Consider the following 18,544-nt stretch of genomic DNA (forward strand, 5'->3'; position numbering starts at 1 on the left):
GCTGGATGCTTGATCTGAACACTGTGCTCTACTCTTTCCAGGCTTCCTTGCTGTATTCCCGTGGGGGAGAAATGAAGAAGGGGTCACTGAGACCACCTTTGATCCCCCCAATACGCAAAGCAGGAAGTCTCCCTGTTGGCAGTGCTGCAGGGTCTCTGCAAAGCTCTGTCCAGCTTGATTTCCAAGAGTCCCAGGAGATGAGGTAAGCCAAGGTGTCTGCTGCTACAGGGTGTTGTTCCCCTCACTCTTCTGATTTTATGCAGTGATTTTCTGAAGTGTCCCATGTATTTAGGCAAACCTCTGTGTATTCAGCATTTTGCCCACCTATGAAGGGCCGGCACGATGTCAAAGCCAACACCAATTGCCCAAGAGCAGGGGTGGTGGTGGGGAAGAGGAGGCAGGGCTTCAAAGCACCGCAGGACAGTCCCTCTGCTGGGCTTGGCTATTATTTCACCCAGAGCTTGGCCAATTCTGTATTACTCCAGCAAGGGAAAGCTTAAGGACAATTAATCAGCTTTGCATGTTTTTGCGCATCGTTATGTTTTGCCTTTCCTCCTTAATCATTAACCATGCTAGGAAGGTTTGCCTCCTTTCATGGCACACTCATTCCCTCCCTTCTCTTTCTACCTCCTCATTTGTTCCTTTGTCCTCCATTTTCTCCAGGCCAAGACCCAGCAGTGGTAGCCAAGACAAGAGCTCTGACCATGCAGGTAGGTACAGGGCATGTCTGTCCTAAAATGACGATTGGAACCTTGATTCAGAGGTGGCATTTGGAAAACTTGCTTCAAACCCATTCATTTGAACTTTCCTTAAAATTTCTTTCAATTCCTTGATGGGCTCAGTGGACTCTCCCAAAGCCCAGTCACTGGGAGTGTTCTCTGGTGTTGCAGTGAAAATTCCTCCAGTGTGAAGTGTTGAATGGCAGGAGCTGGAATGGTAACTTGGGGCCCTGGAAATGCACTGCAGGAAAACGAAACATGCCTCTCCATGCTGCAAATGGCTTTTATCTCCCTGCAGCCTTTCTAGAGTCAAAATTGGTAGAGCAAAGGAAGGCATTTAGCATGAAATGACAAATGTTCCCACTCCTTCCTCCTGCCCTTGAAGCAGAATACCTTTCCCTGGGGCAGTTTCTGAGCTGAACCCTTTGAGGGGTAAAGGAGGTTCATGGACATTGCCTGGTTTTGCACTGGCAGAAATCGGGAAACCTCCCAGGACAGAAAGTCCTTTGGAAATCTCTTCCCCAGCTCGCTCTGCCCGTGCCAGTGTTGCAGGCTGAGGCTGGGGGAGGAGATGCCTTCTGCCTTGTCCTCCCTCCCTGCCTTGCCTGATCCCTGATACGTGGAATTGTGCCAGACAAAATGTCATCTCTGGTACATCCGGGTCAGCCAATGCTTTCAAGTTGAAAGCTTCCATCACACTCTAGGCATATGTACCTTGCTGCTTTCAATCCCAATCTCTGTGTTTTATGGAAGCTCTGCAGTCTGGAATCTGTCTTGCCTGTTGCACACAATTATGTTTTTGGGGGCTTGAAGTCTGCCAGAGATTTACATGAACCTTTGCTTCCATTACCAGGCCTTCCACTGAGCCAGGCCAAGGAGATGGATCATCCCACCAGTCCTGGTTTTATGAATGACAGTGACCTGAGGGACAGCTCTGGAAAGGTAAGGGGTAAGCACAGGATGAGCAGACTTTCTTTCCTGTGGCTGTTTAGTGCTTGGCCAAAAATGTCACTGGAAATTATCATCTTCCACCCCTTGGGAGATGGGGATGGGGAATCTATTGGACAGCTACAGAGCAATTGCTTGGCTATTTCCAGTGGTGCCAACCCGGGTCACTGGTTTGGAGATGGTGCTAAGGTCATGCCAGAAGAATTCTTTATGTGCAAAGGCTATTTTAGAGAAGTCCTGAATGGCAGAGCAAACTACCCATCAGTGAACGTGGGCAAAGTTCATCCTCAGAAGCAGAGAAGGTTCTAATGTTGAGTGTACACAAGGCTGCAAAATAAAATGGGAGAGTTTGACTTTTCCAGGATACCTTTGTGGCTGCATCTCACAGCCCTCTCCTTCTCAAGTTTTCTGCTCATTAACATCAGTGTTTCTGCAACTTGTTTTCACATGACTCCTCCTTTTGGTCTCGTGGTCTCTGAGCCCAAGTCCTTCAGAGCCCTTCAGAGCCGAGTCTTTGCAAAGGCAGGAAGTGAGAAACAGCTGCAATTCCTGGCCATGAGTGTTAAGCAGTAGCTCATTACCCCTCCTTGCTGGGTATTGCACACGGTGTTTATTCTCCTGCCATGGCCTGTGGGAACTGAATTGCCTGCTCACTGGCCATGTGAGCTCTTCATCTGTCTTGGGGCACTTCTATGACTTTCATGCTTCAAGCAGGCCTTCCTGACAGAGGCTGTAGTGGCAGCAGTAGAAGGTTATGGCACTGAAGTGTTTCACCTCACTGTGTGTAATTTTCAGGGTGAGGATGGGAGACCTTCCTCTGAAACTATTGGAATGTCTGTGGAGCTGCAGTGAAGCCTGTGGCACTCTGTGGACTCTCTGCTCCTGATGAGATGTTGTGTTTGGTTTGTGTGTCTCTGCTTACAGTCTGTGCTGTATTTCCATTGCACCTAGATCTGTCCTGCATTGTGCAAGTTGGCTGAAAAGAACTTTGAGCAGAAGAAAATGGAGCTTCTGGAGAAAGTTGGAGAGAAGGAGACAAAATCAAGCATCCTTGCAGCTTCCTTCTCAGCCAGTTGAGCCTGGGGATGCAGCTGGAGCAAGTAAGTGGCTACACTTGTGGTCCTTTCTGACCACTTGCTTTCCCTTTGCACAGTGTTGCAATCAGGCTGGGAGGCTGTTTGGCTTGCATTTGGATGGAAGCTTGCATAGGATTTATTTCTGTTTGCCAAAGAAAAATACAGAAGCATGAAGTGTCTTGCCCATGGCCTCACTGAGTCAGTACCAGAATATCAGCTTCCCACCTTCACCTCTGCAGTCTTTCAGAGGAGAAAATTCTGTCTTGCAAAGTACACTGGGGCTTCAGACTCTCTCCTGGAGAGCAGCCTCCAGGGAAGGCAAGTCCAAAAGAATGCTTTTCAACCAGGCTGCAGCCTGGAAGAAACAAAGTCCAGCTCCTTCTGATGAAAACACCAGAGCTCCTCCTCCTGCTGCTCCCTGCTGAGGAGCTGGCACTGCTGAGCTGTGCTGAAGCCCCAGCCATTGCTTCTGTTGTAGCCCCAGGAGCAAGCAGCGTTCCCGACTGAATCCCGGCCCAGGGGCTCTGACTGCAGGGCTGGGAGCGCTGCCCCGAGGGCGGCAGCAGGGCCCTAAGGAGGCAGCACTCAGCCCGAGGGCATCATGCAAGTTATCTGCACTTTCTTTTGGAAACTTCCCCTGACAGCCTCTGCAACAGGACAACAAAAGCAAAGCAATACTGGGTCTTCCTTGTTTCTTAGGGCAAGCATCACTGCAGTTTGGTTTTAAGATAGAAAAGAGTAGATTTAGATTATATATTAGGGAGAATTTTTTTTAAATTAAAGGGGATGAAAAGCTGGAAGGGTTTGACTAGAGAAGCTGTTGTTGGTTCATCCTTGAAGCTGTTCAAGGCCAGTTTACATGGGGCTCTGATCTAGATGAAAATGTCCCTGCTCATAGGAGTTGGACTAGATGGTGCTTAAAGGTGCCTTCCAACCCAAACTCTTCTAATATTCTGTGATTCTGAGATCACTGTCCCATGTTAGTGTGCCATTGTTATACTTGAAGTTCTTTGGGATAACAGAGATGTTTACCCACCTCCGGTGAGTTTCCTGGCACTTTCCATTGTCACCCTGCCCAGCACTCTCCACTTACAAGCTCCTCTTTGGTCCCTGCAGGCTTTAGGCTACCACCTGTCGATGGCACAGCTGTTAGTGGGCAGAGAAAACAGCCGGCTAGTGACTTGAAGAAGCAGGTTGTGAGGAAGCAGGACAACGTGCCCTTACTGCCCAGTACGTCCACCATCCATGGGGATGGCAGCTTCCCACGCAACTCCACAGGTAAGCCTGATCCCTGGCAGCTTTTTCCCTGCACGGGTTTTTCCTTGCACAAGGAGCACAAACTGCCTCCTGCCTCAGCCAGCACAGCTGGGACCTCGGGTCCATAGCCTGTCCTGAGATTGAACATCAAATCTTTGGAGTTACTCCAGCTTGGTAGTACTGTAGCAGTTGGTTCTAGAAATCCAATGGAAAGTTGAGCTGAATGAAATCGGGGTAAAGGCCTAAGCTCTGCCTTTTGCCCATCCGGATAACTGGTGCCAGGAGGCTGCTGTGACTGCAGGGATGAGCTGCAGGGCAGCCTGCCAGGGTGTGCTCACCGTGCACCTACGAGAACCACCAGGATCAGTTGTGCACTCACCATCTGGGCCCTCTGCCTGTGCTGCTGTCCGGCTCTGCATGCAGCTTTTCTGCTCTCCCAGCAAGGGCTGGCTCTGCATGGCCGTCAGCGGCTCGGTGCAGTCGTGCTGCTGCTCCCAGAAGTGCCCGATGGCTCCTCGCTGCCACCATCCCACGGGCTGCAATGCCAAGAGGAAACAAGCAGTGCCTCCTGTGCCACCCAGCAAATACAGCAGTTGTGTGCAGCAGTGACAGGCACAGGGGGCTGCCTGCTGCTCCCAGGCTGTTGGCTGCCTGCAGGAAACACTCAGCAGATAGTCCCTTGTGGCTCCTGTCTCTCCTCTTTTGTGGGTAGCCTGCCTGTGCTGTGATCCCAAGTAGGGTGAGATAAGAAGAAGGGAGCTCGGAATGATATTTGGAATGCTCTTTTCTAGTGATGCTGCTTCCACGTTCAGAATTGAGCAGAACTAGCCTGACGTGGCTCTCCATCCATAGTGGATCTAGATGTGTGTGTCTGCATGCTTCTGCAGGGCTATCACTGATGTCAGTGGCTGGGGTACATCAGTGACACACAGATTAGCTCCTGTCTGAATATTTTTGATGTTAGGCTTCCTCCATACTTTGTGAGAACCTGCAAGGTAGCCAAAAACGCTACACAGTCTAGAGTAGTTTGTTGAGATTCTGTGCAATATTTATGCTCCATCATGTCTAAAAAGACAGCTCAAATGTATTCATTTACACATTAGAAAATGAGCTTTTGAGTGCGCAACATGAAATTTTTGACTGAGAGTGCTTTTGATGACAAATGGGTTTCATAAGAAATGCATTTATCATCTGATTTTTCTCATACCTGGTAATTTTTTTTTCCTTACCAAAAAACTCAATTAAGGCAAACCCAGGACAACTTTTTATCAAGAGAGTGCATCTGCCAACAATTTGCATCGGTGTTTGCATTCTTTTTTCCCCAGTTTGCATTTGGAAGGCTTTTTTATCAACCATCTAGACTGGCTATTGCAAGAGAAAGCTTAGGCAGTGCACAGTATGCAAACACATCCATTTGATGACAAATAAATTTCACCTCAGCATCTTTGAAATACAGCAAGTGTGTACCTCTGAAAGAGTAAAGGTTCATGATGCTTGCAAAGAAGCAAATCCATAAATTGCTCCCTTCCCAATAGCAGGCTAAATGTATGTACACTCAGCTGGCTGCTGTCTAGGATATTTGAGGTCAGTGGAGGCAGAGGCACTGTCAGGTGGGAAGGGTCAGGTGTGGCTGTTCCCTGGCAGCTGCTCCGTGGGGATTGAGCCGGGTCCAGCAGGGCTGGGCTGTTCAGCCTTGGCTCGGTGCTGTGGCCAGGCAGCTGCAGGTCTCTCCTCAGGGAGTTGCAGAGTGCCCCATCCCCAGGGCTGGGGGAAATCAGGGCGCTGAGACAAGAGAGGCACCTGAGGGGCTCCCTCCTGGCTGGCCAGCCCTGCTGCCGGCCCTGTCTGGCAGGGAGCGGGAGCTCTGCAGCCGCAGGAACCTGCCGCTGGCTGTGGCCCCTGTGGCACTGGGGAGCTGGCGCTGCGGGGCCATGGTCAGGTTCAGCCTGGAGCTGTGCCCAGCCGGGGAGGCTGGGGGAAAGCAAGGAGCCCAAGGCGCCAGGCAGCAGGGAAGCCTCTGCCCCAGTGCCCGTGTGTGCCCAGGGAGCCCTGGCTGGGAGATGGGCTGCAGGCCGCTCCATGGCGGGGTGCCCTGCCCGGGGCTGCAGCGCCCATGGCCGACCCTGTCCTTACAGTGACCTCGCAGACGGCCGCTGGTGCCCAGCGCCGAGAGCAGCCGCGCCGTGGGACTGGGCAGAAGGACACGGCCTCTGCAGACCCACAGCAGTCCTTGCAGGAGGCACTGTCCTCGCTCAGCAGCGACGACTGGTAAGAAAGGCCCCGTTCACGCTGCGTCCCTCTTAGCATTAAGGTTGGTTAGAAGTGAGTCTTGCTGCTGCCTCTGAGCCCCGAGAGCCCAGAGGGCCGAAGGGCACTGCTGAAACCACTGCAGAGCACTGAGAGGATAAAGATTTGAGGGCAGCCTTTTCTCAGCCTTGCTCTGCAGCAGTGCTCCAGCTGCAGCAGGTCCATGCTGTTTCCTCACTTTGCCTGCTGCTCCACGGGGCTGCAAAGGAAATCTTGAGGGGAGAGAGAAGGCCCTGGAACGACATGATTTGCTGGCTGAAGGGAGAAGCAGGATGGCAGCAGTTTGGAGTGCAGGTTTGGGTGCCTTGGGCCACTAGGCCAGTGGGACTGAGTAAGATTCCTCTCTGCTCCCACTGCTGCCAGCAATGGCAGGTGACAGGGTCTCCCTGTGACCTCCTGCATGGCAGTCCCAGAAGCAGCTTCAGGGAGTTCCTCTTTCTGAGAAACCGACTGAGTTGTGCTTTCAAGTCCCTCAGTCTGTCATTACTTCTGCAAGGCTCATGGCAGTAGAGTAGGAAAAAGAAAGAAAATCCTCTAGGAACCTTGCATTTTTGGAATTCAACTTTTCCTTCTCACTGCCTCACATGGGCCTGAGACTCTGACACCCCCCTGTTTGCCTCTTGGATTTTTGTATGCTTTTGACAGCCACAGCATCCTGAGTCAAGGCATTCTATGATTTCATTAACTACGCTATGAAAAGCACCTCCCATGGTTTGACTGAGCTGCCAGCCTGGTCATTTCAGAGGGTGCCGCCTAGCTCTTGGGTAGAGAAAAATCAATCTTTTTGGTACTTGCCTTTCAGGGAGATGAAGGAGAAGGGACTCTGCATCATCAAACAGCTGGCTGAGTCCCATTCAGAAGTTCTGCTTTGTCGACTTCGTGAGATTTGCTTGGCAGTTACCAGCGAGGTGAGAACATTGTTCTGAATTGTCCCCCACACTTCATACACAGTGTGTAGAGTAGCTGTGTGCTCGCTCATCTCCATGTGTGCTCAGGGTGTGCCTTCTCTGCCCAAGCTGTAATTCAACACTGCAAATTTGTCTGTAGACCTGAGCCTGTGTTTTCTGTTTCCTGTCTGAGTGCTTCAACTACAGGTGTTGCTTTTTTGAACAGGAGCACCCGAGTCTTTTATCTTTATGACTTGTGCCTTTATGGTTTGAAAGCAGCCCTTGCCTTAATTTGCTTGTTTTTCAAACAAAAGGCCCTAAAATCAAAGCAGTTGCTATTACAGAAGGGTCAAGTAGCACACTTTAGTGAAATATATTTTTTAGGCCTGCAGTAAGCATGTCTGAGGGCAGAAATTGGTGCCAGAGTAAGTACCTTTCTGTGCTTGGGCTCTTCTGCTCTTACTGTGCTTTTTTGCTCCTCTGGACACAGTGGGAGGCGTTGCGATTTCCCGGGAGTTTTGTCTAAGGCAACTGGTTTTCTTTTCAAGGTGATTCTTATGTTTCCCCTCATGACTTCCCCAGGTGACCAGCCTGCGGTCAAAGCTGTCTTGTTCTGCAATCATCACTCTGGGAGAGCTGTTTGCACTCTTGAGGAAGGACATGGATTCTGAGGTGGATGAGGTTGCTCCGGTCCTTCTCCACATGGTGTGGAACTCCCCAGAGTTTGTTCAGAAGGCAGCCTGTCAGGCCCTGGCCATCATGGTCGAGAAGGTGACTCCTGCACGAGCAATGGCTGTTCTCATGGACAAGGGAGTCAAGTAGGTTCTTCTTCTTTGAGTGATATTCTTCACCTTCTCCTGTGTGGGTGGGGGAAGGGGTGAGAGAGAGAGAATGGGAATGGCGGCAGGAAAGGTCCTGTATCCTGGGTCTTCTGTGAACTCAGGGACTTGATTCTCTTATCAACCTCATTTCTTTCCTCTTATCACCTATTTCTGCCCTCCTGCAGCCTCTTAGTTCTCAGAATCACAGAACTGTAGAATAGGGGCAGTTGGAAGGGGCCCATCAGGACCATTGAGTCCAGCTCCTGGCCTTGCACAGAACAGCCCAAGGCTCACACCAAGTGCCTGAGATTGTTGTCCAAATGCTTCTTGGACTCTGTCAGGCTTGATGCTGTGACCACTGCCCTGGGGAGCCTGTTCCAGTGCCCAACCACCCTCTGGGTGAAAAAACTTTTCCTAATATCCTGTCTAAAGTTCCTCTGACTCAGCTTCCTGCTGCTTCCTGGAGTTCTCCCAGCCTGTCAGATTTTCCTAGGTGTGGTGACCGCTGGGGAAATGAAAGTGCCTGCAAAGGTCAAGGAGAAAGCCTTGTGCTTTTTTGGGAAGAGGGACAATTGCAGTTGCCGCTGTGAGCGCTGTTGGGTATTTCGCAGCGCTGGGAAAAACCACGTATCCTCATGATGCAACTAATGTGAGAAATACGGAGGGTACTTGCTGGGGCGTGCAGCACATGGGGGAGAATGTGCTGGGTGTGGTACTGCCTGCACAGCAGGTGCAGCTCCTGCCAAAAGGAGGCTTGTATGACTGTCCTGGCCTGAGAGCTCTACTTTCCATTCAAACTGATGTTTCAGCTTGGCCTTGAGATGATGAATCACTTGACAGGCACCTTCACAGGCTGAGTGCAACAGGACAGCTGAAGCAAATGCTGCCTTAAGTGTTGGTGCTGGGCCTGACAGTTCCCAAGAGACAGTCTCTAGAGCAGGACAACCTGGCTAAAATGCCTGCCACCCTTTCCTCAACTTTGGAATAGGGTCAAAACACTCAGATGTATCCCTTTACAAAAGACAGAGGCTGCATTACTGGATATTGCTGGATATTGGCAACTTCCCGCCCCACAGCGTGTTTTCCCTGCATTTGTTTTTTTCCAAAGGTCTGCAGATTTGGGGATGAATGGGTGGAAAGAGCCGCATCCTGCTGCAGCTCTGTGCAGTGGGGGCCTTCTGATGGGTCAGCATGAATTGTCCTTAATTTCTAAATAATGAATATGTAATCAATTCCTTTAATCTTTCTCTGAGTAAATACTGGGAAAGAAATGGAGTATCAGGTAGTGCAGGGAGACTGAATTCCTCCCTCTTCCTTGCAGGCAGTCCTTCTGTGCAATGCTAATGTTGTCTTTATTTGAGGACAGAACCTTCTACAGGTGTCTGAAGTTGCAGGGAGAGCCCAGGCCTCCTTCCCCCAGCAAGGACAGGGAGCAGGCTCTGGCCAAGGCCTGTGCTGCTCTTGCTCCTTCTCCCTGTGCCCAGGGTTTGCTCTCTTCTTCCCAGGAGCCGCTACGTCCAGGTGCGGAAGTGCGCGGCCGAGCTCCTCCTGTCCTTGGTGCAGAGAATTGGAGTCACGAAGCTGGCAGGCACACCCAGGGCTGAGACACTGGCACACATGGCAGGGACACTTGCTCAGGACTGTCACCAGGACACAAGGTAATGATCTTCATTTCACCTCCCAAAACGGGAACATGGTTTTGTGTCTGGCTATAAAGGGTAAAACTACAAAGGAGTGGAAACTAAAGGCAACATCCAGTTACCTCACAGTGTGGATAAGGGTCACAGAATTATGGAATATGCTGAGTTTGAAAGGACCCATCGGCGTCATCAAGTCCAGCTCCTGGTTGTGTGCAGGACACCCCAAGAGTTACTCCATGTGCCTGAGAGCATTGTCCAAACACTTCTTGATCTCTGTCAGCCTTGGTGCTGTGACCACTGCTCTGGATGGCCTGGGGAAATGACTGTAGTGGGTAACCTGAGCTCGGCCACCAAGAAGGAGCATTGCCAATTTCCTGTGACTTGAAGGATTCTTTACTGAGATCAAAAGAGCTCCCATTAGCCAGTCAAAAAATTTTGATTGGCCTTAGGTGCACACGGTAAAGCCTAAGTGTTGGCTAATGTTCATCACTGAAGGATCCCAAACATCTATTTCACATTAACTTAAGACTTCCCTAGAAATATTTCAGAGGTCTTTAGCCTATGTATTCAGTCTTTCTAAACTACTTCTGCAGGTTTGTAGAATGCTGTTATCTGTGGCTCAGTGACCTCCAAATTTCTTCTTGAAGAAATCTGTGGTTTCCTAGTGGCAAAATCAACCCAAACCACCAAAATCCCCTAACTTTGATGATGAAATTCCCATTAATAGCTGCCAGGGACACCAGAGCAACTATCTGCCCATGCCCCTGATTATTCTCTATAGTATAGAATAATCCAAAGCAAGCATGAGGTGTTTTGTTCCGGCTTCCCTGCCAGTGAAAGAAAGGCAAATTATTGTGCAATGGCAGCAGGACATTGCTAATAGGCTCTGACAACAAAGCAGATGTGTTTTGCCTGTTCCCTGGGATCCTTTGATCCCACAGAAGCACACCCACAGTTTCAGAGTGAAATGGTATTTTTCTGTGGCCCCACATTCTCCTCTTGTCCCTTGTGTTCAGCTGACAACACTGTGCAGTGTCCAGTGAAGCAAAACTCCCTCTTTGCTGAGTAGGTAATGCCTTCTCTTGCAAGGATTGCACCTGATCAGTTTAAGGTATCTGCTGCTTCTGTTAACACTCTTCCTTTGCTCACTTTTCATTTCCTTCCTTCCTTCCTTAGGCATTACGGACAGGAGATGGTGAAGATGCTGCTGAATAATCCAAAATTTAAGAAGCTTTTGGAGCAATCTCTTTCCACCCATGACCTGGAAGATATCCTGACAAGAATTAAGAAGAAAGTAAGTGCTTGGCAGAAGCAGTGTCTCCTTTGTGCAAGTATTGACACTGCTAATATGAGATCACACATACGCAATGTGTCTTTACCTCATTCCTCTTCTGCTGCATCATTTTGCTCCTGGAATGAGCTGTTAATCCCCAGCCTGTTCATCTGCAGACCACAGAGGAACTGATATTATTTGGGAAAAAGTGGGGTTTAGAATTCTTTGAATATCACAAAGGGGAAAGGGAAAGAGGAGAAAATGGGTTTACATCCAAGGGCAAGGCCCTATGGGCTCTCCCTACTCTGCCCCCAGTCAAGCAGTTAAGTGAGAATCGTGCTTCTGAGGATCACAGTGTCTTTGCAAAAGACACCACAGGTAGTAGTGGTGCCAAGGACATTGCCAAATATACAAAAGATGTCCAAGTCAATCCTAATTGCTACAATTACTGTCTGTCTTTTGGGAATACTGCCCTGCTGTCAAGCCCTGTGGAGCTGGAAGAGGCTTGGTGAATCCAACAGCATCCAGTGGAAAATAGTTTGTTTATTTGGGGGGGATTTTCTTCTTTTTATCTACATTATAGAAGGGAGTGTGCCTTTGTGCAGGAGCAGGGAGCGTAAGTGTTGAACCAAATCAACTTCCAAATCAACAGTGGGCCAACCCTCAAGGAGTCCAAATCTGCTGCTTCCATTGAGAACACTCGTTGCCTAACAGTTTGCATTATTCCCATTTATGCTCAAGACTAATGAATTTGGGATTTTAGACTGCTGCTCACTGCTGTATGATAGCACCCATAACCTGCCTTGGGCTATTGTAAACAAAGAGTTGGCATCACTGAATCTCTGCTCCACTTATTTCTGTAAGTTAGGAAATGTTTCCTTAAGCCTTGGTAGCAGTGGTCTTGGTTCTAACTTGTGTTTTAATCCAGGAATTTCCTATTTTATAGTCTAAAGATTCATGGAGTTTCTTGATGTCTTTGTAGGGGATGGAAAACCAGAAGGCTGAACGCCCATCTGTGAAGAACCTGGTGAAGAAGAGGAGCGAAGGCTCAAAGAAGCCCCAGGCCACATCGCCTTCTAGCAATCGGTACTTTTGTCAGATGGGAGCACTTTTGTTAGATGTGACAAAGCACATGACATGTGCTTTACATGCCTCTTCCTCAGGAAAATCTTTCTGCTGGAGATGACCAGTGCCAGAGATTCTTTCCTTTCCCTACAAATGCTCTAGGATAAAAAATGTCTACTTCGGCATTATGCTGAACACAACTTCTCTGGAGGGCTTCCACAAAAACTGGGCAACAAAAGACACCCATTGGTAACAGCTCAGACCATCCAGTGCAGTGGCAAGGGCAGTGTTGTGGAGGCTTGGAGAGGGCCAAGTTTCTGCTGCCTGACTTGGGACAAGGAAATCCAACCAGGGTGTTCTTTTTAAATCCCAGTGTAGTCTTTTGTCTTTTTTTAGATGGGTGTTTTAATGAGAAGTCCCAGTCTTGAAACAAGATGCCATTCCCCAGAGATACAGTTCTCATCCATGTGGTTTGGCCTGGCTGATTCATGGCTTTTTTACCCTCAAACAGTATGACGTTTGAGTAGTAGTAGCAGTAGTAGTAGTAAAAGAATTCCTGAGCAACTTTGGCCAACAGGTGTCTCAATGTGGACATTTTGTCTTGATATTCCTGTCCTTCATATAGTTTACTTGATGGACAGCATGTTTGGTTTATTTCCCCCTGTGCTGCAATCAGCGTTTAAGACAGGAATTTGGTCCTTGCTGTCTCTTCATGCTAGTGGCAGAGCTGCTTGTGCCTGTTCTCCTCTGATAACAGAGGGCATTTATTTAGAGCTGTCCCGCTCAGCGGTGGCAGGAAAGTGACCACGTGTCTCAGTAGCATGGCTTGCATCTGCCCATGCTCATGGAAGAGACAGGTTGATCCAGGAGAATTGTTCCCAGTGGGTTTGTTAAGCTGTGGATCTGGTCTCTAGGGAAGCAAACAAAATGTGAGCGTAGTTCTGGCATGTCTGGCTTCTGTTTTTATCTCTGTTACTGATTTTCTGGACCCTTCAGATACACCCTTGTTCATCTGTTCAAATGCATCTGAGCTGCTTTTCCAGATTGTCATGCCTGGTGTAGAGACACTTCTCCAGAATGATGTGTTTCCTTATTATAAGACACACACCTTCCATATGAGGAGGCATGTAAACTTGGAAGTAGCGTCTCTCTTTCCCCACAAAGCAATGTGAGCAGTTTGCCTTGGAAGCCATCTGAAGATAGATCAGATGCATCTCATCCTTGGTGTTTCTGAGTGAGCAGTGTGAGAATGTTCCTTGCAGATTGTGTCCTGTAATGATTGGTGTGAGGCTCACGTTGTTCTTCAGAGCCTCATGATATTCTAGCTTGAAATCACATCACTAGGAAAGCTCCTCAAGATGTTTTGGTCACAATTAACTGAAGCTATTATTACCAACAGGTTCTAATTGGTTTTATTTTCCAGGGTGGAGTCTACCTCTGATAGACGCCTCCTACACCGTGCAAAAGCCCAGGTCACGTTACCTCCAGCTGTGGAAGAGATGAAGGCTCTCCAGAAGCTTTACCATCTCCTGGAAGCCAAGGAGTTTCAGACACGGATGGAAGGAGTGGCACTCCTCCTAGACCTGTCCAAAACCAAACCCCAGCTCATCTCCACTAACATTGTCCAAGTATGTAGGGTATTTTCATTGTTCCATTCCTTCAGCTCCTTTCCCAGGCCTGGTGAAGTAAAGTTAATTCAGTGTGTCTTGGCAGGACATCCTGGCTGTTTGGGACAGGCTGGTTCCTCTTACCCAGAGAAATTTAATTCAGGTCCAGGCTTCAGGACAAATTTTTTCAGTCCAGCTGTATTTGTCTGGCAGCTGTCTATTGAAGCTGTTGATCAGATGATGAGAGAATTTTCTGCTGGTTTAACTGCTGCTGTCTCCTACTCCCAGTTGGGTTAGGTGAAGGGAATCCAGCCATTGAAAGCAATAATGGCACTTATTCTCTGGACAAAAAATGGGTTTGAGTGGGGAAGAGACGTTTCAGGCTGGGTTGGTTTCAATGAAATGTTTTTAAAGGATACTTCTGGAAACTCCATCTTGTCTGGCACAGGCACAACTCTGGCTACTCATTTCCATCCTTATCCCTATTCCTCTAGGTAAAGATGGTGCTCACCCTTCTTGGGGGGCTTTTTTTTTTCTCTTTGGAAAAGGAGGAAAACAGTTAAGGACAGAGCTATCCTTTCTCCTCCCAGTAGATGCTTTTTCCCCTTCTTCCAGAAACTGGTGCCTGATAATGGGCTGTCAAGGGACTGAGCCTGCTCTAATGAGAGCTGTACAGCACATTGCATTTTAGAAGTCTACCTGTTAGTTAGAGAAATGGTCTGAGTCCTGGAAGAGTTGATCAGAGCCCTGCCCATCTCCAGACACAGGTTCTGAGACAAACAAAATAAAACCTAGATCTCCTCCAGCCATAGTTTTGGCAGAATCATAATTGCCCTCAGTACTTGAGGCAACTGTATAGAAACCCGGGCATTGTAAATATCAGCTTCCACTCTTGTAAAGCAAAGGTAGTCTTCTCAGTTAATAAAGGGAATTGATTGAATGATTTATAGCTGGGGAGAAACATCATAGGAACTTTTCTGTCCCCAGCCAAACCTCTTTAAAACAGATGAAAATCTTTCAACTAGCATGAGGTTGCAGAACCATTCCAGTGAGAGGCCCACAGGAGAACATTGCAATTGTGCATGCAAGTGCTGACCTGACAGAAAGGATCACTTTCACCTTTGACATTGCTGCGTACTCATTTCCACATCCCCTCTTCAAACAAGGTCATTTTAATCAAGTTCTCATGTTATTTGTTCTCTTCACAGATTTTTGATTATTTTGACCTGAGACTATGTGACACACATAAGAGAGTGAGGCAGAAGGCGCTGGACGTGCTGGCAGAAATCATAGGCCTCCTGGAAGATGCCCTGAGCCCCGTGATCATCCGTTTGGTGGAAGGAATAACAAAGAATCTAAACTCAAAGGATCCCGGGGTTCATGCCGCAGCTGTGACAGCGCTGGAAGGATCCATTACTCATTTAGGTGAGGCTGAGCCCCGACATGGACTCTCCTCAACTGCGTCTCTGTCTCTCCGACACAAGAGAACGCTGAGTGCCTTGACAGCTGCTGTTGTCTGTGGAATGCTCCCGCAGACACCCACAGAAGCTTTGGAGGTGCAGTCCTTAGAAACCAGTCCTCCAACAGGCTTGAATGTGATCAGCAATTCCCAAAGGTCCCAGGAGCCCTTGGCTCTGTGCTGCTGATTTGAAGACAAAGTCCTGGACTACAGCTTTGCTACAATTCAGAGGCAAAGTTTGCTTGGGCCCCATCTGACTTCCCAAATGAACAGCTTTGCTGTTGGCATGAAGGGCCACTAGCCCATTAGAGCTTCTGCAGAGAAGACACCTGGAAGGCTCTACATGATAGGCATTAGCTGCCTATTTTCCACCTTTCTTCTTTGTCTTCTTTTTTCAAAGGGGAACTTAGGATTCACCAAGTTCATTTCCTTAGAACAAACTGGTCTAATTCCAGCTGTCAATCATGCCTTGCTCCACATGTTGTTTTGCATGGGGCAAGGTGGCTCTAGCAAACACCTACATAGGCAAGGGCTGCTCTAAATTCCTTTGCCACACAGATTGATGTCAGCTCTGAAAATGCCTGAAAAATGGAGTGGTGAGGAGGCAGGTCTTCAAGGGGTGTTTCCACCTTCTCCACCTCAGCTGCTCTGTGAATTCATGAACTGCCTGACTCAGTGCCTTTCTGTGTCCCAAGGATGGAGTTCTTCCTTTTTACTGTGGGATGCAAAACCTTTTCAGTGCTTACATGCAACTGAACTCTTGAGGTGCCTGATGTGAAATGTGTTAACTTAGCTCCTGGTACAGGAGACAACTTTGGATTTTCAAATGTGAAAGGAGAGCTTTTCTTTTGGAACTTTTAACCCTGCCAAGTAGGCTGGCAGGAAAGAAGAAAAGGATTCAAAAATCAGCAGAATATGACTTTCTTTTATAAAATGGGATTGCCCCTGCCCTTTCCCTCCCCACTGTCCTTTCTGCTATGACCTCAGAAGAGTGAGCAGAAACGTGCGTTTCACTTGTAGATAAAGTATCACTGATGAAAGAGCTCGGCAACCAATGGAGCCAACTGAATGGCGAAGCTCTGCTGGCTGTCACGGAGTGTATCACAGGTATGGCCTGATCAAAAAATAAGACTGGTCTCCCTAGCATTTCAGGTTTTAATCCCTCAGTAAAATCTGCCATGCAAGGAGCCTGTTGTTAGTAAATTTTTGTCTGTGTTTGATATTGTTCAGTCCAGAAAATGAGCAGAGAGCAGATTTCAATGTGAGAAAACACTTGCCTTTTGGTTACATTTCAGTCCCCTGTGTAGCATTTTTTCTTTCTCTATGCCCCTATTTCAGTGCACATTGTAAGAAAAAATGCCACTAACATTGGGAGGGGAACTGCCATTAAAACATGAAGATGCTCAAATTCCATGGCAGTGGGGTCTGGGTAATTCCCTAAGACACACTGAGGTTTGAAACAGCTCCGTGTTGGAAGCCACAAAAGCATTCTGCCAAAGACACCAGCCGGTCACCGATGTTTCTAAGGCAGCTGTCAAGCAGCTGCCATCTCTGGTGGGCTGGAGCTTTGAAGTGTGTTCTAAAACTGCCCTTTGCTGTGTGCCACTGAGCAAAGGGGAGTCAGATAAGACTTCTGGCACTTTACATGGAAGTTACAAAATGGAATCACCCCCTTTATTAGAAATCACTCAACTGCCTCCCTGCGGTGCATTTCCAAATCTTCAGTGTGTGTTTAGACAACTTCTGAATGGAAATAAAAGGCAATTTGACATTTCATTCATTGTTCATGCAGAAACAAATTGTGAAATAATTTAGTAAAGGTACAAAGTCTGCCACAGGGACAAGGCTCTGTTTGGAGAAATTAGTCCTGAGGCATTGGTGGTTCAGTTTCAAGGATGATCAGCGGCTTTGCCCATTTCTGGATCATGGGGCTCTGTGTGCTGTTTTGCTGATCTTAGCCAGAGAGGCTTCCAAGAAGCAAAAGCAGAGGTAGACCCTTGTTTGCATGGAGGCTGGTGGGTAAGAAGCTGTGCCTCTCTCCCGGCAGTGCTTGTGGAGTGGGTTTATGCCAGGAGCCCTGAAGTCGTCGAGCGCTACACCCTGCCCGTGCTCTGGTCCTTCCTGGAGAACAAGGCGCTGCCTGTCCGAAGCGCCAGCGTCCGCACGGTGGCCACCAGGCTTGCCTTGGCCCTCTATGAGGTGATGGGCAACAAGCTGAAGAAGTGTGCAGCCAGCAAGCCTCCACGCGTGCAGGAAAGCCTCTCCGACATTTTGGGCTGGTGAAGGTCTCATGTTCTCCGGAAAATGACAAAGTTCTGACTTGGACACCTCCGGATATGACTTTTTACGTCTACCAAAAATGACAAAACACTAAGGAAGGGTGTGCATCTGCCCCCGCTCTCCATCGCCCTTCCTTGACATGAAATGGGAGCCCTGAAGCAATTCCAAACAATGACGACAATGTGAAGGCTGAGCATGGCTTAGCCTCACAAAAAGGTGAGGGGGAGCTGGGCCGCTCTCTGGTGGGAGGAAGGCTCTTGTGGCAGCCCAGAGAGCCTGTGCACATTGCCAGGGAACAGCTGTGCCCTGCATGTGCCCCTGCAATCAGCTGTGCTCTGCCAGTGCCCCTGGAGCTGTAGGGCTGCTCAGCTGTGGGGCAGGGAGAGGAGCAGGAGGCTGCATGTGCAGCTGAGCCATTCCTGGAAAGCACAGGGCTCTGGGCTCCCTGCTGTCCCAGGACAGCCCAGAGGCCAGGCTGTTCCTGTGGCAGCCCTGAGGAAGCGGGTCAGGGTTTTCCCTGGGCCTGCTTCAAGGGGCTGCCAGCAGCAGCGTGCTTCCCTGTGCAGCTCTTTAGAAGATTCCAGGAAATCTGTCCCATGAAATCTGGAGCTTTATATGCTTTAGGTTTGCATTGTGGCCTCTGTTACCCTTGGTCTCTCTACTTTGCAGATCTGACTGGCTGCAGCGATACCAAGAAGTTTTCTCTGGACACCTTCTATGTCCCCTTTACCACCAAGTCCTTGCCTGCAGTTCAGAAGAGCTCTCTGTCCTCCGTGCTCAGGAAGAAGCTACCCACCATCGGACAAATGTTTCAAGAACAGGATTTGTAGCATTTTTAGAGCTATATAGAATTTTATAGAATTTTATAGAAGTTTTTAAGTATAATTAGAGATTTACATATGTTCTCCCATAAAGTCCTTGCCTGCAGTCTGGAAGAGATTTGTTTTCTCCAGGCTCAGGAAGAAGCTTCCCACCGTCCAAAGAATGTTTCAAGAATAGGATTTATAGCATTTTTAGAATTCTATAGAATTTTATAGAAATTTATAGAATTGAATAATTCTATAGAATTTTATAGAAATTTATAGAATTGGATAGAATTTTATAGATTTTTATAGACTTTTATAGACTTCTTTTAGTATGGTTAGAGATGTACAAATGTTCTCATAGTTTTGAGTAATGTGTTTTGACTGTATCTTCAAATTTTG

The sequence above is a fragment of the Lonchura striata genome, chromosome 9 (assembly GCF_050655825.1).
Source record: "Lonchura striata isolate lonStrDom1 chromosome 9, ASM5065582v1, whole genome shotgun sequence".
NCBI lineage: Eukaryota > Metazoa > Chordata > Aves > Passeriformes > Estrildidae > Lonchura > Lonchura striata.